Consider the following 10,792-nt stretch of genomic DNA (forward strand, 5'->3'; position numbering starts at 1 on the left):
AACACAGTAAGATAAGCAAAATAAGAAGACAGAAAAACACAGCAGATGAAGGAGCAAGGTAAAAACACACCAGACCTAACAACTGAAGAGGAAATAGGCAGTCTATCTGAAAAAGAATTCAGAATAATGATAGTAAAGATGATCCAAAATCTTGGAAATATAATAGACAAAATGCAAGAAACATATAACAAGGACCTAGAAGAACTAAAGAGGAACCAAGCAACGATGAACAACACAATAAATGAAATTAAAAATACTCTAGAAGGGATCAATAGCAGAATAACTGAGTCAGAAGAATGGATAAGTGACCTGGAAGATAAAATAGTGGAAATAACTACTGGAGAGCAGAATAAAGAAAAAAGAATGAAAAGAACTGAGGACAGTCTCAGAGACCTCTGGGACAACATTAAATGCACCAACATTCGAATTATAGGGGTCCCAGAAGAAGAAGAGAAAATGAAAGGGACTGAGAAAATATTTGAAGATATTATAGTTGAAAACTTCCCTAATATGGGAAAGGAAATAGTTAATCAAGTCCAGGAGGCAAAGAGAGTCCCATACAGGATAAATCCAAGGAGAAACACGCCAAGACACGTATTAATCCCAGTATCAAAAATTAAATATAAAGAAAACATATTAAAAGCAGCAAGGGAAAAACAACAAATAACACACAAGGGAATCCCCATAAGGTTAACATCTGATCTTTCAGCAGAAACTCTGCAAGCCAGAAAGGAGTGGCAGGACATATTTAAAGTGATGAAGGACAAAAAACTACAACCAAGATTACTCTACCCAGCAAGGATCTCATTCAGATTTGATGGGGAAATTAAAACCTTTACAGACAAGCAAAAGCTGAGAGAGTTCAGCACCACCAAACCAGCTTTACAACAAATGCTAAAGAAACTTCTCTAGGCAAGAAACACAAGAGAAGGAAAACACCTACAATAACAAACCCAAAACATTTAAGAAAATGGGAATAGGAACATACATATCGATAATTACCTTAAATGTAAATGGATTAAATGCTCCCACCAAAAGACACAGGCTGGATGAATGGATACAAAAACAAGACCCATATATATGCTGTCTACAAGAGATCCACTTCAGACCTAGGGACACATACAGACTGAAAGTGAGGGGATGGAAAAAGATATTCCATGCAAATGGAAATCAAAAGAAAGCTGAAGTAGCAATTCTCATATCAGACAAAATAGACTTTAAAATAAAGACCATTACAAGAGGCAAAGAAGGACACTATATAATGATCAAGGGATCGATCCAAGAAGAAGATATAACAATTGTAAATATTTATGCACCCAACATAGGAGCACCTCAATACATAAGGCAAATACTAACAGCCATAAAAGGGGAAATCGACAGTAACACAATCATAGTAGGGGACTTTTAACACCCCACTTTCACCAATGGACAGATCATCCAAAATGAAAATAAATAAGGAAACACAAGCTTTAAATGATACATTAAACAAGAGGGACTTAATTGATATTTATAGGACATTCCACCCAAAAACAACAGAATACACATTTTTCTCAAGTGCTCATGGAACATTCTCCAGGATAGATCATATCCTGGGTCACAAATCAAGCCTTGGTAAATTTAAGAAAATTGAAATCGTATCAAGTATCTTTTCCGACCACAACGCTATGAGACTAGCTATCAATTACAGGAAAAGATCTGTAAAAAATACAAACACATGGAGGCTACACAATACACTACTTAATAACGAAGTGATCACTGAAGAAATCAAAGGGGAAATCAAAAAATACCTAGAAACAAATGACAATGGAGACACGACGACCCAAAACCTATGGGATGCAGCAAAAGCAGTTCTAAGAGGGAAGTTTATAGCAATACAAGCCTACCTCAAGAAACAGGAAACATCTCGAATAAACAACCTAACCTTGCACCTAAAGCAATTAGAGAAAGAAGAACAAAAAAACCCCAAAGTAAGCAGAAGGAAAGAAATCATAAAGATCAGATCAGAAATAAATGAAAAAGAAATGAAGGAAACAATAGCAAAGAACAATAAAACTAAAAGCTGGTTCTTTGAGAAGATAAACAAAATTGATAAACCATTAGCCAGACTCATCAAGAAGAAAAGGGAGAAGACTCAAATCAATAGAATTAGAAATGAAAAAGGAGAAGTAACAACTGACACTGCAGAAATACAAAGGGTCATGAGAGATTACTACAAGCAACTCTATGCCAATAAAATGGACAACCTGGAAGAAATGGACAGATTCTTAGAAATGCACAAACTGCCGAGACTGAACCAGGAAGAAATAGAAAATATGAACAGACCAATCACAAGCACTGAAATTGAAACTGTGATTTAAAATCTTCCAACAAACAAAAGCCCAGGCTTCACAAGAGAATTCTATCAAACATTTAGAGAAGACCTAACACCTATCGTTCTCAAACACTTCCAAAATATAGCAGAGGGAGGAACACTCCCCAACTCATTCTATGAGGCCACCATCACCCTGATACCAAAACCAGACCAAGATGTCACAAAGAAGGAAAACTACAGGCCAATATCGCTGATGAACCTAGATGCAAAAATCCTCAACAAAATACTAGCAAACAGAATCCAACAGCACACTAAAAGGATCATACACCATGATCAAGTGGGGTTTATCCCAGGAAGGCAAGGATTCTTTAATATAAGCAAATCAATCAACGTGATACACCATATTAACAAACTGAAGGAGAAAAACCATATGATCATCTCAATAGATGCAGAGAAAGCTTTTGACAAAATTCAACACCCATTTATGATAAAAGCCCTGCAGAAAGTAGGCATAGAGGGAACTTTCCTCAACATAATAAAGGTCATATATGACAAACCCACAGCAAACATCGTTCTCACTGGTGAAAAACTGAAACCATTTCCACTAAGATCAGGAACAAGACAAGGTTGCCCACTCTCACCACTATTATTCAACATAGTTTTGGAAGTTTTAGCCACAGCAATCAGAGAAGAAAAAGAAATAAAAGGAATCCAAACTGGAAAAGAAGAAGTAAAGCTGTCACTGTTTGCAGATGACATGATACTATACATAGAGAATCCTAAAGATGCTACCAGAAAACTACTAGAGCTAATCAATGAATTTGGTAAAGTAGCAAGATACAAAATTAATGCACAGAAATCTCTGGCATTCCTATACACTAATGATGAAAACTCTGAAAGTGAAATTAAGAAAACACTCCCATTTACCATTGCAAGAAAAAGAATAAAATATCTAGGAATAAACCTACCTAAGGAGACAAAAGACCTGTATGCAGAAAATTATAAGAAACTGATGAAAGAGATTAAAGAGGATACAAATAGATGGAGAGATATACCATGTTCTTGGATTGGAAGAATCAACTCTGTGAACATGACTCTACTACCCAAAGCAATCTACAGATTCAATGCAATCCCTATCAAACCACCACTGGCATTTTTCACAGAACTAGAACAAAAAATTTCACAATTTGTATGGAAAACACAAAAGACTAGCCAAAGCAATCTTGAGAATGAAGAATGGAGCTGGAGGAATCAGGCTCCCTGACTTCAGACTATAATACAAAGCTACAGTAATCAAGACAGTATGGTACTGGCACAAAAACAGAAACATAGATCAATGGAACAGGATAGAAAGCCCAGAGAGAAACCCACACACATATGGTCACCTTATCTTTGATAAAGGAGGCAAGAATATACAGTGGAGAAAAGACAGCCTCTTCAATACGTGTGGCTGGGAAAACTGGACAGGTACATGTAAAAGTATAAAATTAGAACACTCCCTAACACCATACACAAAAATAAACTCAAAATGGATTAAAGACCTAAATGTAAGGCCAGACACTATCAAACTCTTAGAGGAGAACATAGGCAGAACACTCTATGACATAAATCACAGCAAGATCCTTTTTGACCCAGCTCCTAGAGAAATGGAAATAAAAACAAAAATAAACAAATGGGACCTAATGAAACTTAAAAGCTTTTGCACAGCAAAGGAAACCATAAACAAGACCAAAAGACAACCCTCAGAATGGGAGAAAATATTTGCAAATGAAGCAACTGACAAAGGATTAATCTCCAAAATTTACAAGCAGCTCATGCAGCTCAATATTAAAAAAACAAACAACCCAATCCAAAAATGGGCAGAAGACCTAAATCTACATTTCTCCAAAGAAGATATACAGATTGCCAACAAACACATGAAAGAATGCTCAACATCATTAATCATTAGAGAAATGGAAATCAAAACTACAATGAGATATCATCTCACAACAGTCAGAATGGCCATCATCAAAAAATCTAGAAACAATAAATGCTGGAGAGGGTGTGGAGAAAAGGGAACCCTCTTGCACTGTTGGTGGGAATGTAAATTGATACAGCCACTATGGAGAACAGTATGGAGGTTCCTTAAAAAACTAAAAATAGAGCTACCATACGACCCAGCAATCCCACTACTGGGCATATACCCTGAGGAAACCATAATTCAAAAAGAGTCATGTACCACAATGTTCACTGCAGCTCTATTTACAATAGCCAGGATATGGAAGCAACCTAAGTGTCCATCATTGGATGAATGGATAAAGAAGATGTGGCACATATATACAATGGAATATTACTCAGCCATAAAAAGAAATGAAATGGAGGTATTTGTAATGAGGTGGATGGAGTTAGAGTCTGTCATACAGAGTGAAGTAAGTCAGAAAGAGAAAAACAAATACAGTATGCTAACTCATATATATGGAATCTAAGGGGAAAAAAAAGGTCATGAAGAACCTAGGGGCAAGACGGGAATAAAGACACAGACCTACTAGAGAATGGACTTGAGGATATGGGGAGGGGAAGGGTAAGATGTGACAAAGTGAGAGAGTGGCATGGACATATATACACTACCAAACGTAAAATAGATAGCTAGTGGGAAGCAGCTGCATAGCACAGGGAGATCAGCTCGGTGCTTTGTGACCACCTAGAGGGGTGGGATACGGAGGGTGGGAGGGAGGGAGATGCAAGAGGGAAGAGATATGGGAACATACGTATATGTATAACCGATTCACTTTGTTATAAAGCAGAAACTAACACACCATTGTAAAGCAATTATACTCCAATAAAGATGTTAAAAAAAAAAAGATTTCCCAGGTGATTCCAATGTAAATGAAAGTTTGGGAACCACTGCATTTTGTGGCTCAGGATGTGATGCAGAAGGAGATACACAATGCCCCCATGATATGCTATTACCTAACAATCTCTAAATCTAACTAAATATTTGTTAGCGATATGAGGAATAGAGAAACATGTTAAACAATGACACTATAAGGAAAGAATTAGAAATCCAAAGTGTGGGATATTCCAGGGGGGAAAAATGACGCATTTTTCAACAAACAAATGGCATCTTTAAAAATGTGGGTATGTGTGACCTGGTTGGGGGGTGGGGGAGGAGGAAAGAGGGCCTTTCTTAAAATATACCTTGAAGAGCTGTGCTTCTGGCTATAAAGGAGTAACTTGTATGAGATTAATCCACCCACAGAAAACAATTATAATGTTGCATGAAAAAAAATGATATTAGCTATTTGAAAGCATTGCAGAACCACCAAGGCAGCCAGAATTCAAGCAGCCTATATTCTGCAGAGAAAGAAAGCCCTTTGACATGAGCCCTATTGTTAGGGCAGCTTTTTGTCATAAGGGTGTTAGTAATTTGCATTGCAGGAGAGTAGACCAGGTAGAAAATAGCAACCTATAGCTTGCAACAGTTTCTCTGAGTTGAAGAGACAAAAGCTGAAGTTAAGGGCTTCAGAAGCAGCAGCTAGGACTTAAGGGGCTCAGATTTCTGGTAAAGGGAGACCATAGAGGAGTAAGCCCAACATTCACAATGCAATTTCCCTTCAAGACATTTGCTACACGTGTGGAGTAAGAGGCCAAGCAACCCAGCAAAAATCAATTGCAAAGAGACTAAAAATCCAAGGAGGAATTTTCTTAGTTTAACAGTGTTGGGGAGACAAAAATTGGAAGTTAGGACCTGCTAAGGACAAAAGGCCATGGTAAACACCACAGAAGTTCAGGTGAGAAACCGTAAGGGCCAGAGTTGTTAGGACAAAAGGGAAACAGACCAGGCACAGCTTTGGGGAAAAAAATCTTCAATTCTTGATTAGATCAACATGACTTGCTCAGTATCCACCTGCCAGATAGTAACATCTCTCTGGAAGAAGAAAACAAATTCCACATGAAAGGAAATACTTTTCTTCAGTATAGAGGTAGTTATTTGGGCAGAAGAAGAAGTTCCCAGATGAATGCACAGAATGCAGGATGGAATGAAGAGTAAAATGTGTGGTAAAATCTAAATAAATATTGATTGTTTAACAAAAATGTCTTGGCATGGGGTTGAATTACTTGGCAACAGTAATACAGAAGACGGAATCATAGTGGCAAATGAATGTATTATAAGTTTCCTGCATCTGAAATAAATACTTAAAAGACTGTCAAAAGGTTATCTTTTGGTGGTCAAAAAATATAAACTTCCACTTACAAAATAAGTCATGGAGATGTAATGTACAAGCATGGTGACTATAGTTAATAATACTGTATTGTATATGTGAAAGTTGCTAAGAGAGTAGATCTTAAAAGTTCTCACCACAAGAAAAATATTTATAACCATGTGTGGCAATAGATGTTGACTAGACTTACTGTGGTGATCATTTTGCAATATATACAAATATCAAATCATTAAGTTGTACACTTGAAACTAATTTAATGTTATAAATCAATTATATCTCCATTAAAAAAGATTTAAGACTGGATTAATAAAACAAAAAATACGAGACAAACGTTAAATAAAGATTACACAGAAAGAAGTAAAACTGTCTTCATTTACAGATGACATGATCATGTATGTAGAAAAGCTTTAAAATCTACAAAAAGGCTACCAGAACTAATAAATGAATTTGGAAAGTGAAATGATACAAGGTCAAAACTCATTACTATTTCTAACACCAGCAATGAACAACTGGAAAATAAAACAAAGTACAATTCCATTTATTATGCCATCCCAAAACATGAAATACATGCAAAACCTTTGTACGAAAACCTATAAAACACTGTAGAAAGAAATTAAAGAGCTCAATAAATGGAAAGATATAGCATATTCATGGATTGAAGGATTCAATATTGTCAAAATGGGATTCCTCTCAAAGATCAATCTAAAGTTTAAATGCAATCCAAATCAAAATCCCAGCAGGACTTGCTGTAGAAATTGACAAACTGATTCTAAAATTTATATAATATGAAATGCAAATTAACTAAAAGAGCCAAGGCAATTTTAATAAAGAAGTACAGAGTTGGAGAACTCACACTACTTGATTTTAAGACTGACTATAAAGCCACACTAATCAAAACAGTGTGTTATTAAGGAAAGGATACATAAGTGAATCAAGAGAACAGATCGGGAGTCCAAAAACAGACTCCCACATAAATGGTCAATTTATTTTTGACAAAGATGCCAAGGTAATTCAATGAGGGAGTAGAGTATCTTTTAGATAATAGGGCTAAAACAAGTGGATACCATACTGGGGGGGTGGGGGAAGTGGCAGAATGCTGACCCTTACTTTATACCATACATAAATATTCCATCAAAATAGATCATAGACCAAACTTTTAGAAGATATCATAGGAAAAAAATCTTTGCAACCTTGGAGTACACCAAGATTTCTTAGAAAGGAACTAAAAGCATAGTCATAATTAAAAACTGCTTTTTATAAGCCATTGACATATAAGAGAACATCTGCAACATACATATCTGACAAAGGACTTGTATGCAGAATACATAAAGAGCTCCTACAATTCAGAGGGAAAAAAAGAGGCAAAGATTTGAAGATTCTTCACAAAAGAGGTTATACAGATGGCAAATAAGTACACGTAAACATTGACAATATCATTAGTTATCAGGAGATACAAATTAAAACTGCAGTGTGATAATAGTACAATTAAAATTTAAAAGAGTGACCTTCCCAAAGGTTGGCAAGGATGTAAAACGATTGGAATGCTCATAAATGGATGGTGTGAATGTAAAATGGCACAACCACTTTGGAGAACAGTTATATTGTTTCTTTAAAATTTTACACATACATAATGTACAACTCAGACACTTCACTCTCAGGTATTTATTTATCTAAGAGAAATGAAAATATGCCCACATAAATATCTGTACCACAAGCAGTTTTATTCATAATAAGCCAAACCTGTAAACCATCCAAATATAAACCAACAATGAATGAATACACAAAATGAATAAATAGACAAAATGGGGACTGCCTATATAATAGAATAGTCCTGAGCAATGAAAAGAAACAAACTACTAATACATGCAACCACACAACCAAATCATTATACTCCCTGAAGGAAGCCAGACACAAAAGAGTACATATCATATGACTTAATTTATTAAAAATTCTAGAAAATGCAAAATAATCCCTAGTGACAGAAAATAAATTAATAGTTGCCTGAAAGCTGGGACTGTGGGGAGGGAATGGCTACAATGTGACATGAGGAAACTTTTCAGGGCAATAGAAATGTTCTGTATCTTAACTGTGGTGGTGGTTTCACGGGTGCATCCCTCTTTTAAAACTCACTGAACTACACATTTTAAGTGAGCACAGTTTATTACATATAAATTATACCTCAGTTGAGTTTTTTAAAAGATTTCCCCCAAAGCAACCAGACCAAAAAGCTGATATTCTGTATGAATCCACTCATATGAAGTAAAAAAATAGGCAAAATCAATCCATGGTAATAGAACAGTAGCTGTCTTGGAGGGCAGGTGCACACATAATGACCGGGAAGCTTCTGGGGTGCTAGTGATGTGCGCTATATTTATCTGAGTAGTAGTTACATGGGCTGTTCATTTTCTAAGCATTCATCAAGCACTTAATTTGGGTACTTTTGCTATATTTCTATTACTTTGATAAACAAACAAAAAGTAGGGGGCTGTTAGAAATTAACAGGCACAGCAACCAAATGCAATGGGTGGATATTGTATAGCTTGTGATTTGAAAAACTCAACTGAAAAAAATTTTAGAGGGAATGGAGGAAAATTGAACATGGACTATTTATTAGATATTAAAGAATCATCATTAATTTCATTGTATGTGTACTATAGTTACCGCCCTTATCTGTTAAAGAAACATTTAAAAAAGTACTTATAGGTGAAATGGTATGAAATGAAATGGTATGAATAGGATTCACTTTAAAGTATTTCAGGAAAATATATATGTAGTTATTTCCATTTTTTAAAAAGTAAAAGAAATGTAAAGTGAGGGTGAAGTTCAGGGATGCGGCAGAGAGTCAGAGAGGGTGTACAGATATATAACATGCCTATGACCAAAATCCTATTATTTGCACTCTGAAGATTCAGAGTGCAAATAATAGGATTATTTTGATGTGAAAACATTCACATCAAAATGGCTGCATCAAAATGTCGTGCTTCAGAACACACATAGCAAGAAATTTCTCAGGGGCCCAGAAACAAGACAAGCAGGAATAGAATGAAATTTAAAGAGTTCAATTAGGTTCTGAATGACAGCCAGGCAGATATATGATGACAAACAGTGGCCTTTCTTCCTGTGGAGACTGATCTATTTTGAGCCCAAAGTGAGGAAAGTGAGTGCATATTATCCAGGGTATTTCACCACTGTTCTTCTGGTCCCTAGTTATCTCCATCTGAGAAGCCTACCCAGGTATTGGAAGGGGGAGAATAAAACAGGAGGCAGAAAACAGATGCTGATGGTATCAGTCAGAATTCCAGCAGACAGAAGTCACATTCATCTGCAACTTTGAAGACAATTAAATGAAGGAACTACTTTCAGAGGTGCAGGTAGGGTTACAAGTTAAGGATGCTGAGACACCTGGGACTAGCTGCAGCATGATGCCTTTACCTCCCTGAACCTAAAAGAGCAAAGGGAGGAAATGTGTCACCAGAGCCTGGTGAGATAAGGGAGGCTGCGGCTACCACCATGAGCTGAAGTCATGGAGGGATAGAGACCTTGCAGGAAATACGATGAGAAAGGCAGGCTACAGAGAGAAGAAATACCCTCCCACCTCTCTCTCTCTCTTCCCATCGCCTGATCTCTTTCCAGGATCTCCCAGTGACCAAAACAAACTGGAAGCCACAGTCATGGGAGCTCAGGTGATGCATTCTACAGAGGTCAGTCTCCTGGGTCATGAAGCAGGGCAGAGAAGGTTGTCTAATAGACTACCAGCACACTCTTCCAATGGATTACATAAGGTCTTCAAGTCTGCAAAGAGAACTGATGGCCATTTGATAAAATCTCTAATTCAGTTGAATCTATGGCTTTAGATACTTAGTTAAAATGGGAATATTTCCAAGCATTTTATACAAGGCCCGAGAACAATGAGTAATCAAAGATCATTTCACAATATATACACAGAGCATTTGGTTAAGTAGCCACTCCTGCTCAGACTTGGACTTGTAAAATAAAAACTTTCCTTCTATATAAAACATTTCCAAACTAAATGGACAGAAAAGTAGAGAAACCTGGTTGTATTTTCCATGGAGCTTTAACCATCATTCTATTAAAGAAAATTCAGAGCCAAGTCACCAATGGTGGAAACCCAACTCCAAGGACAGATGGGGAAGAGCATCACCTTGTGAGGCTAAGGATGGAATCCTTATTCAGGCCAGTTAGGCCTTATGGACTGTCCTTTCCCTGCCTTCCCATGGGTAGCTCCCACCACTGCCCCCCTTACTCTCCAGGGGTGTGG

General features: G+C 36.7%; 1 protein-coding gene and 1 long non-coding RNA gene across 16 annotated transcripts in view; one reads left to right on the forward strand and one right to left on the reverse strand.

Moving 5' to 3' along the window:
- The window catches only part of FHIT (fragile histidine triad diadenosine triphosphatase), a 1,480,075-nt gene that overhangs the window by 904,103 nt on the left and 565,180 nt on the right, over window positions 1–10,792 (reverse strand). The gene's annotated exons all lie outside the window — the stretch shown is intronic.
- Window positions 1–10,792, forward strand: part of LOC309637605 — a 69,117-nt gene that overhangs the window by 34,297 nt on the left and 24,028 nt on the right. The window lies entirely within an intron of this gene.

Source organism: Balaenoptera physalus (assembly GCF_965194825.1).
Source record: "Balaenoptera physalus genome assembly, chromosome: 11".
Classification (NCBI taxonomy): Eukaryota; Metazoa; Chordata; class Mammalia; order Artiodactyla; family Balaenopteridae; genus Balaenoptera; species Balaenoptera physalus.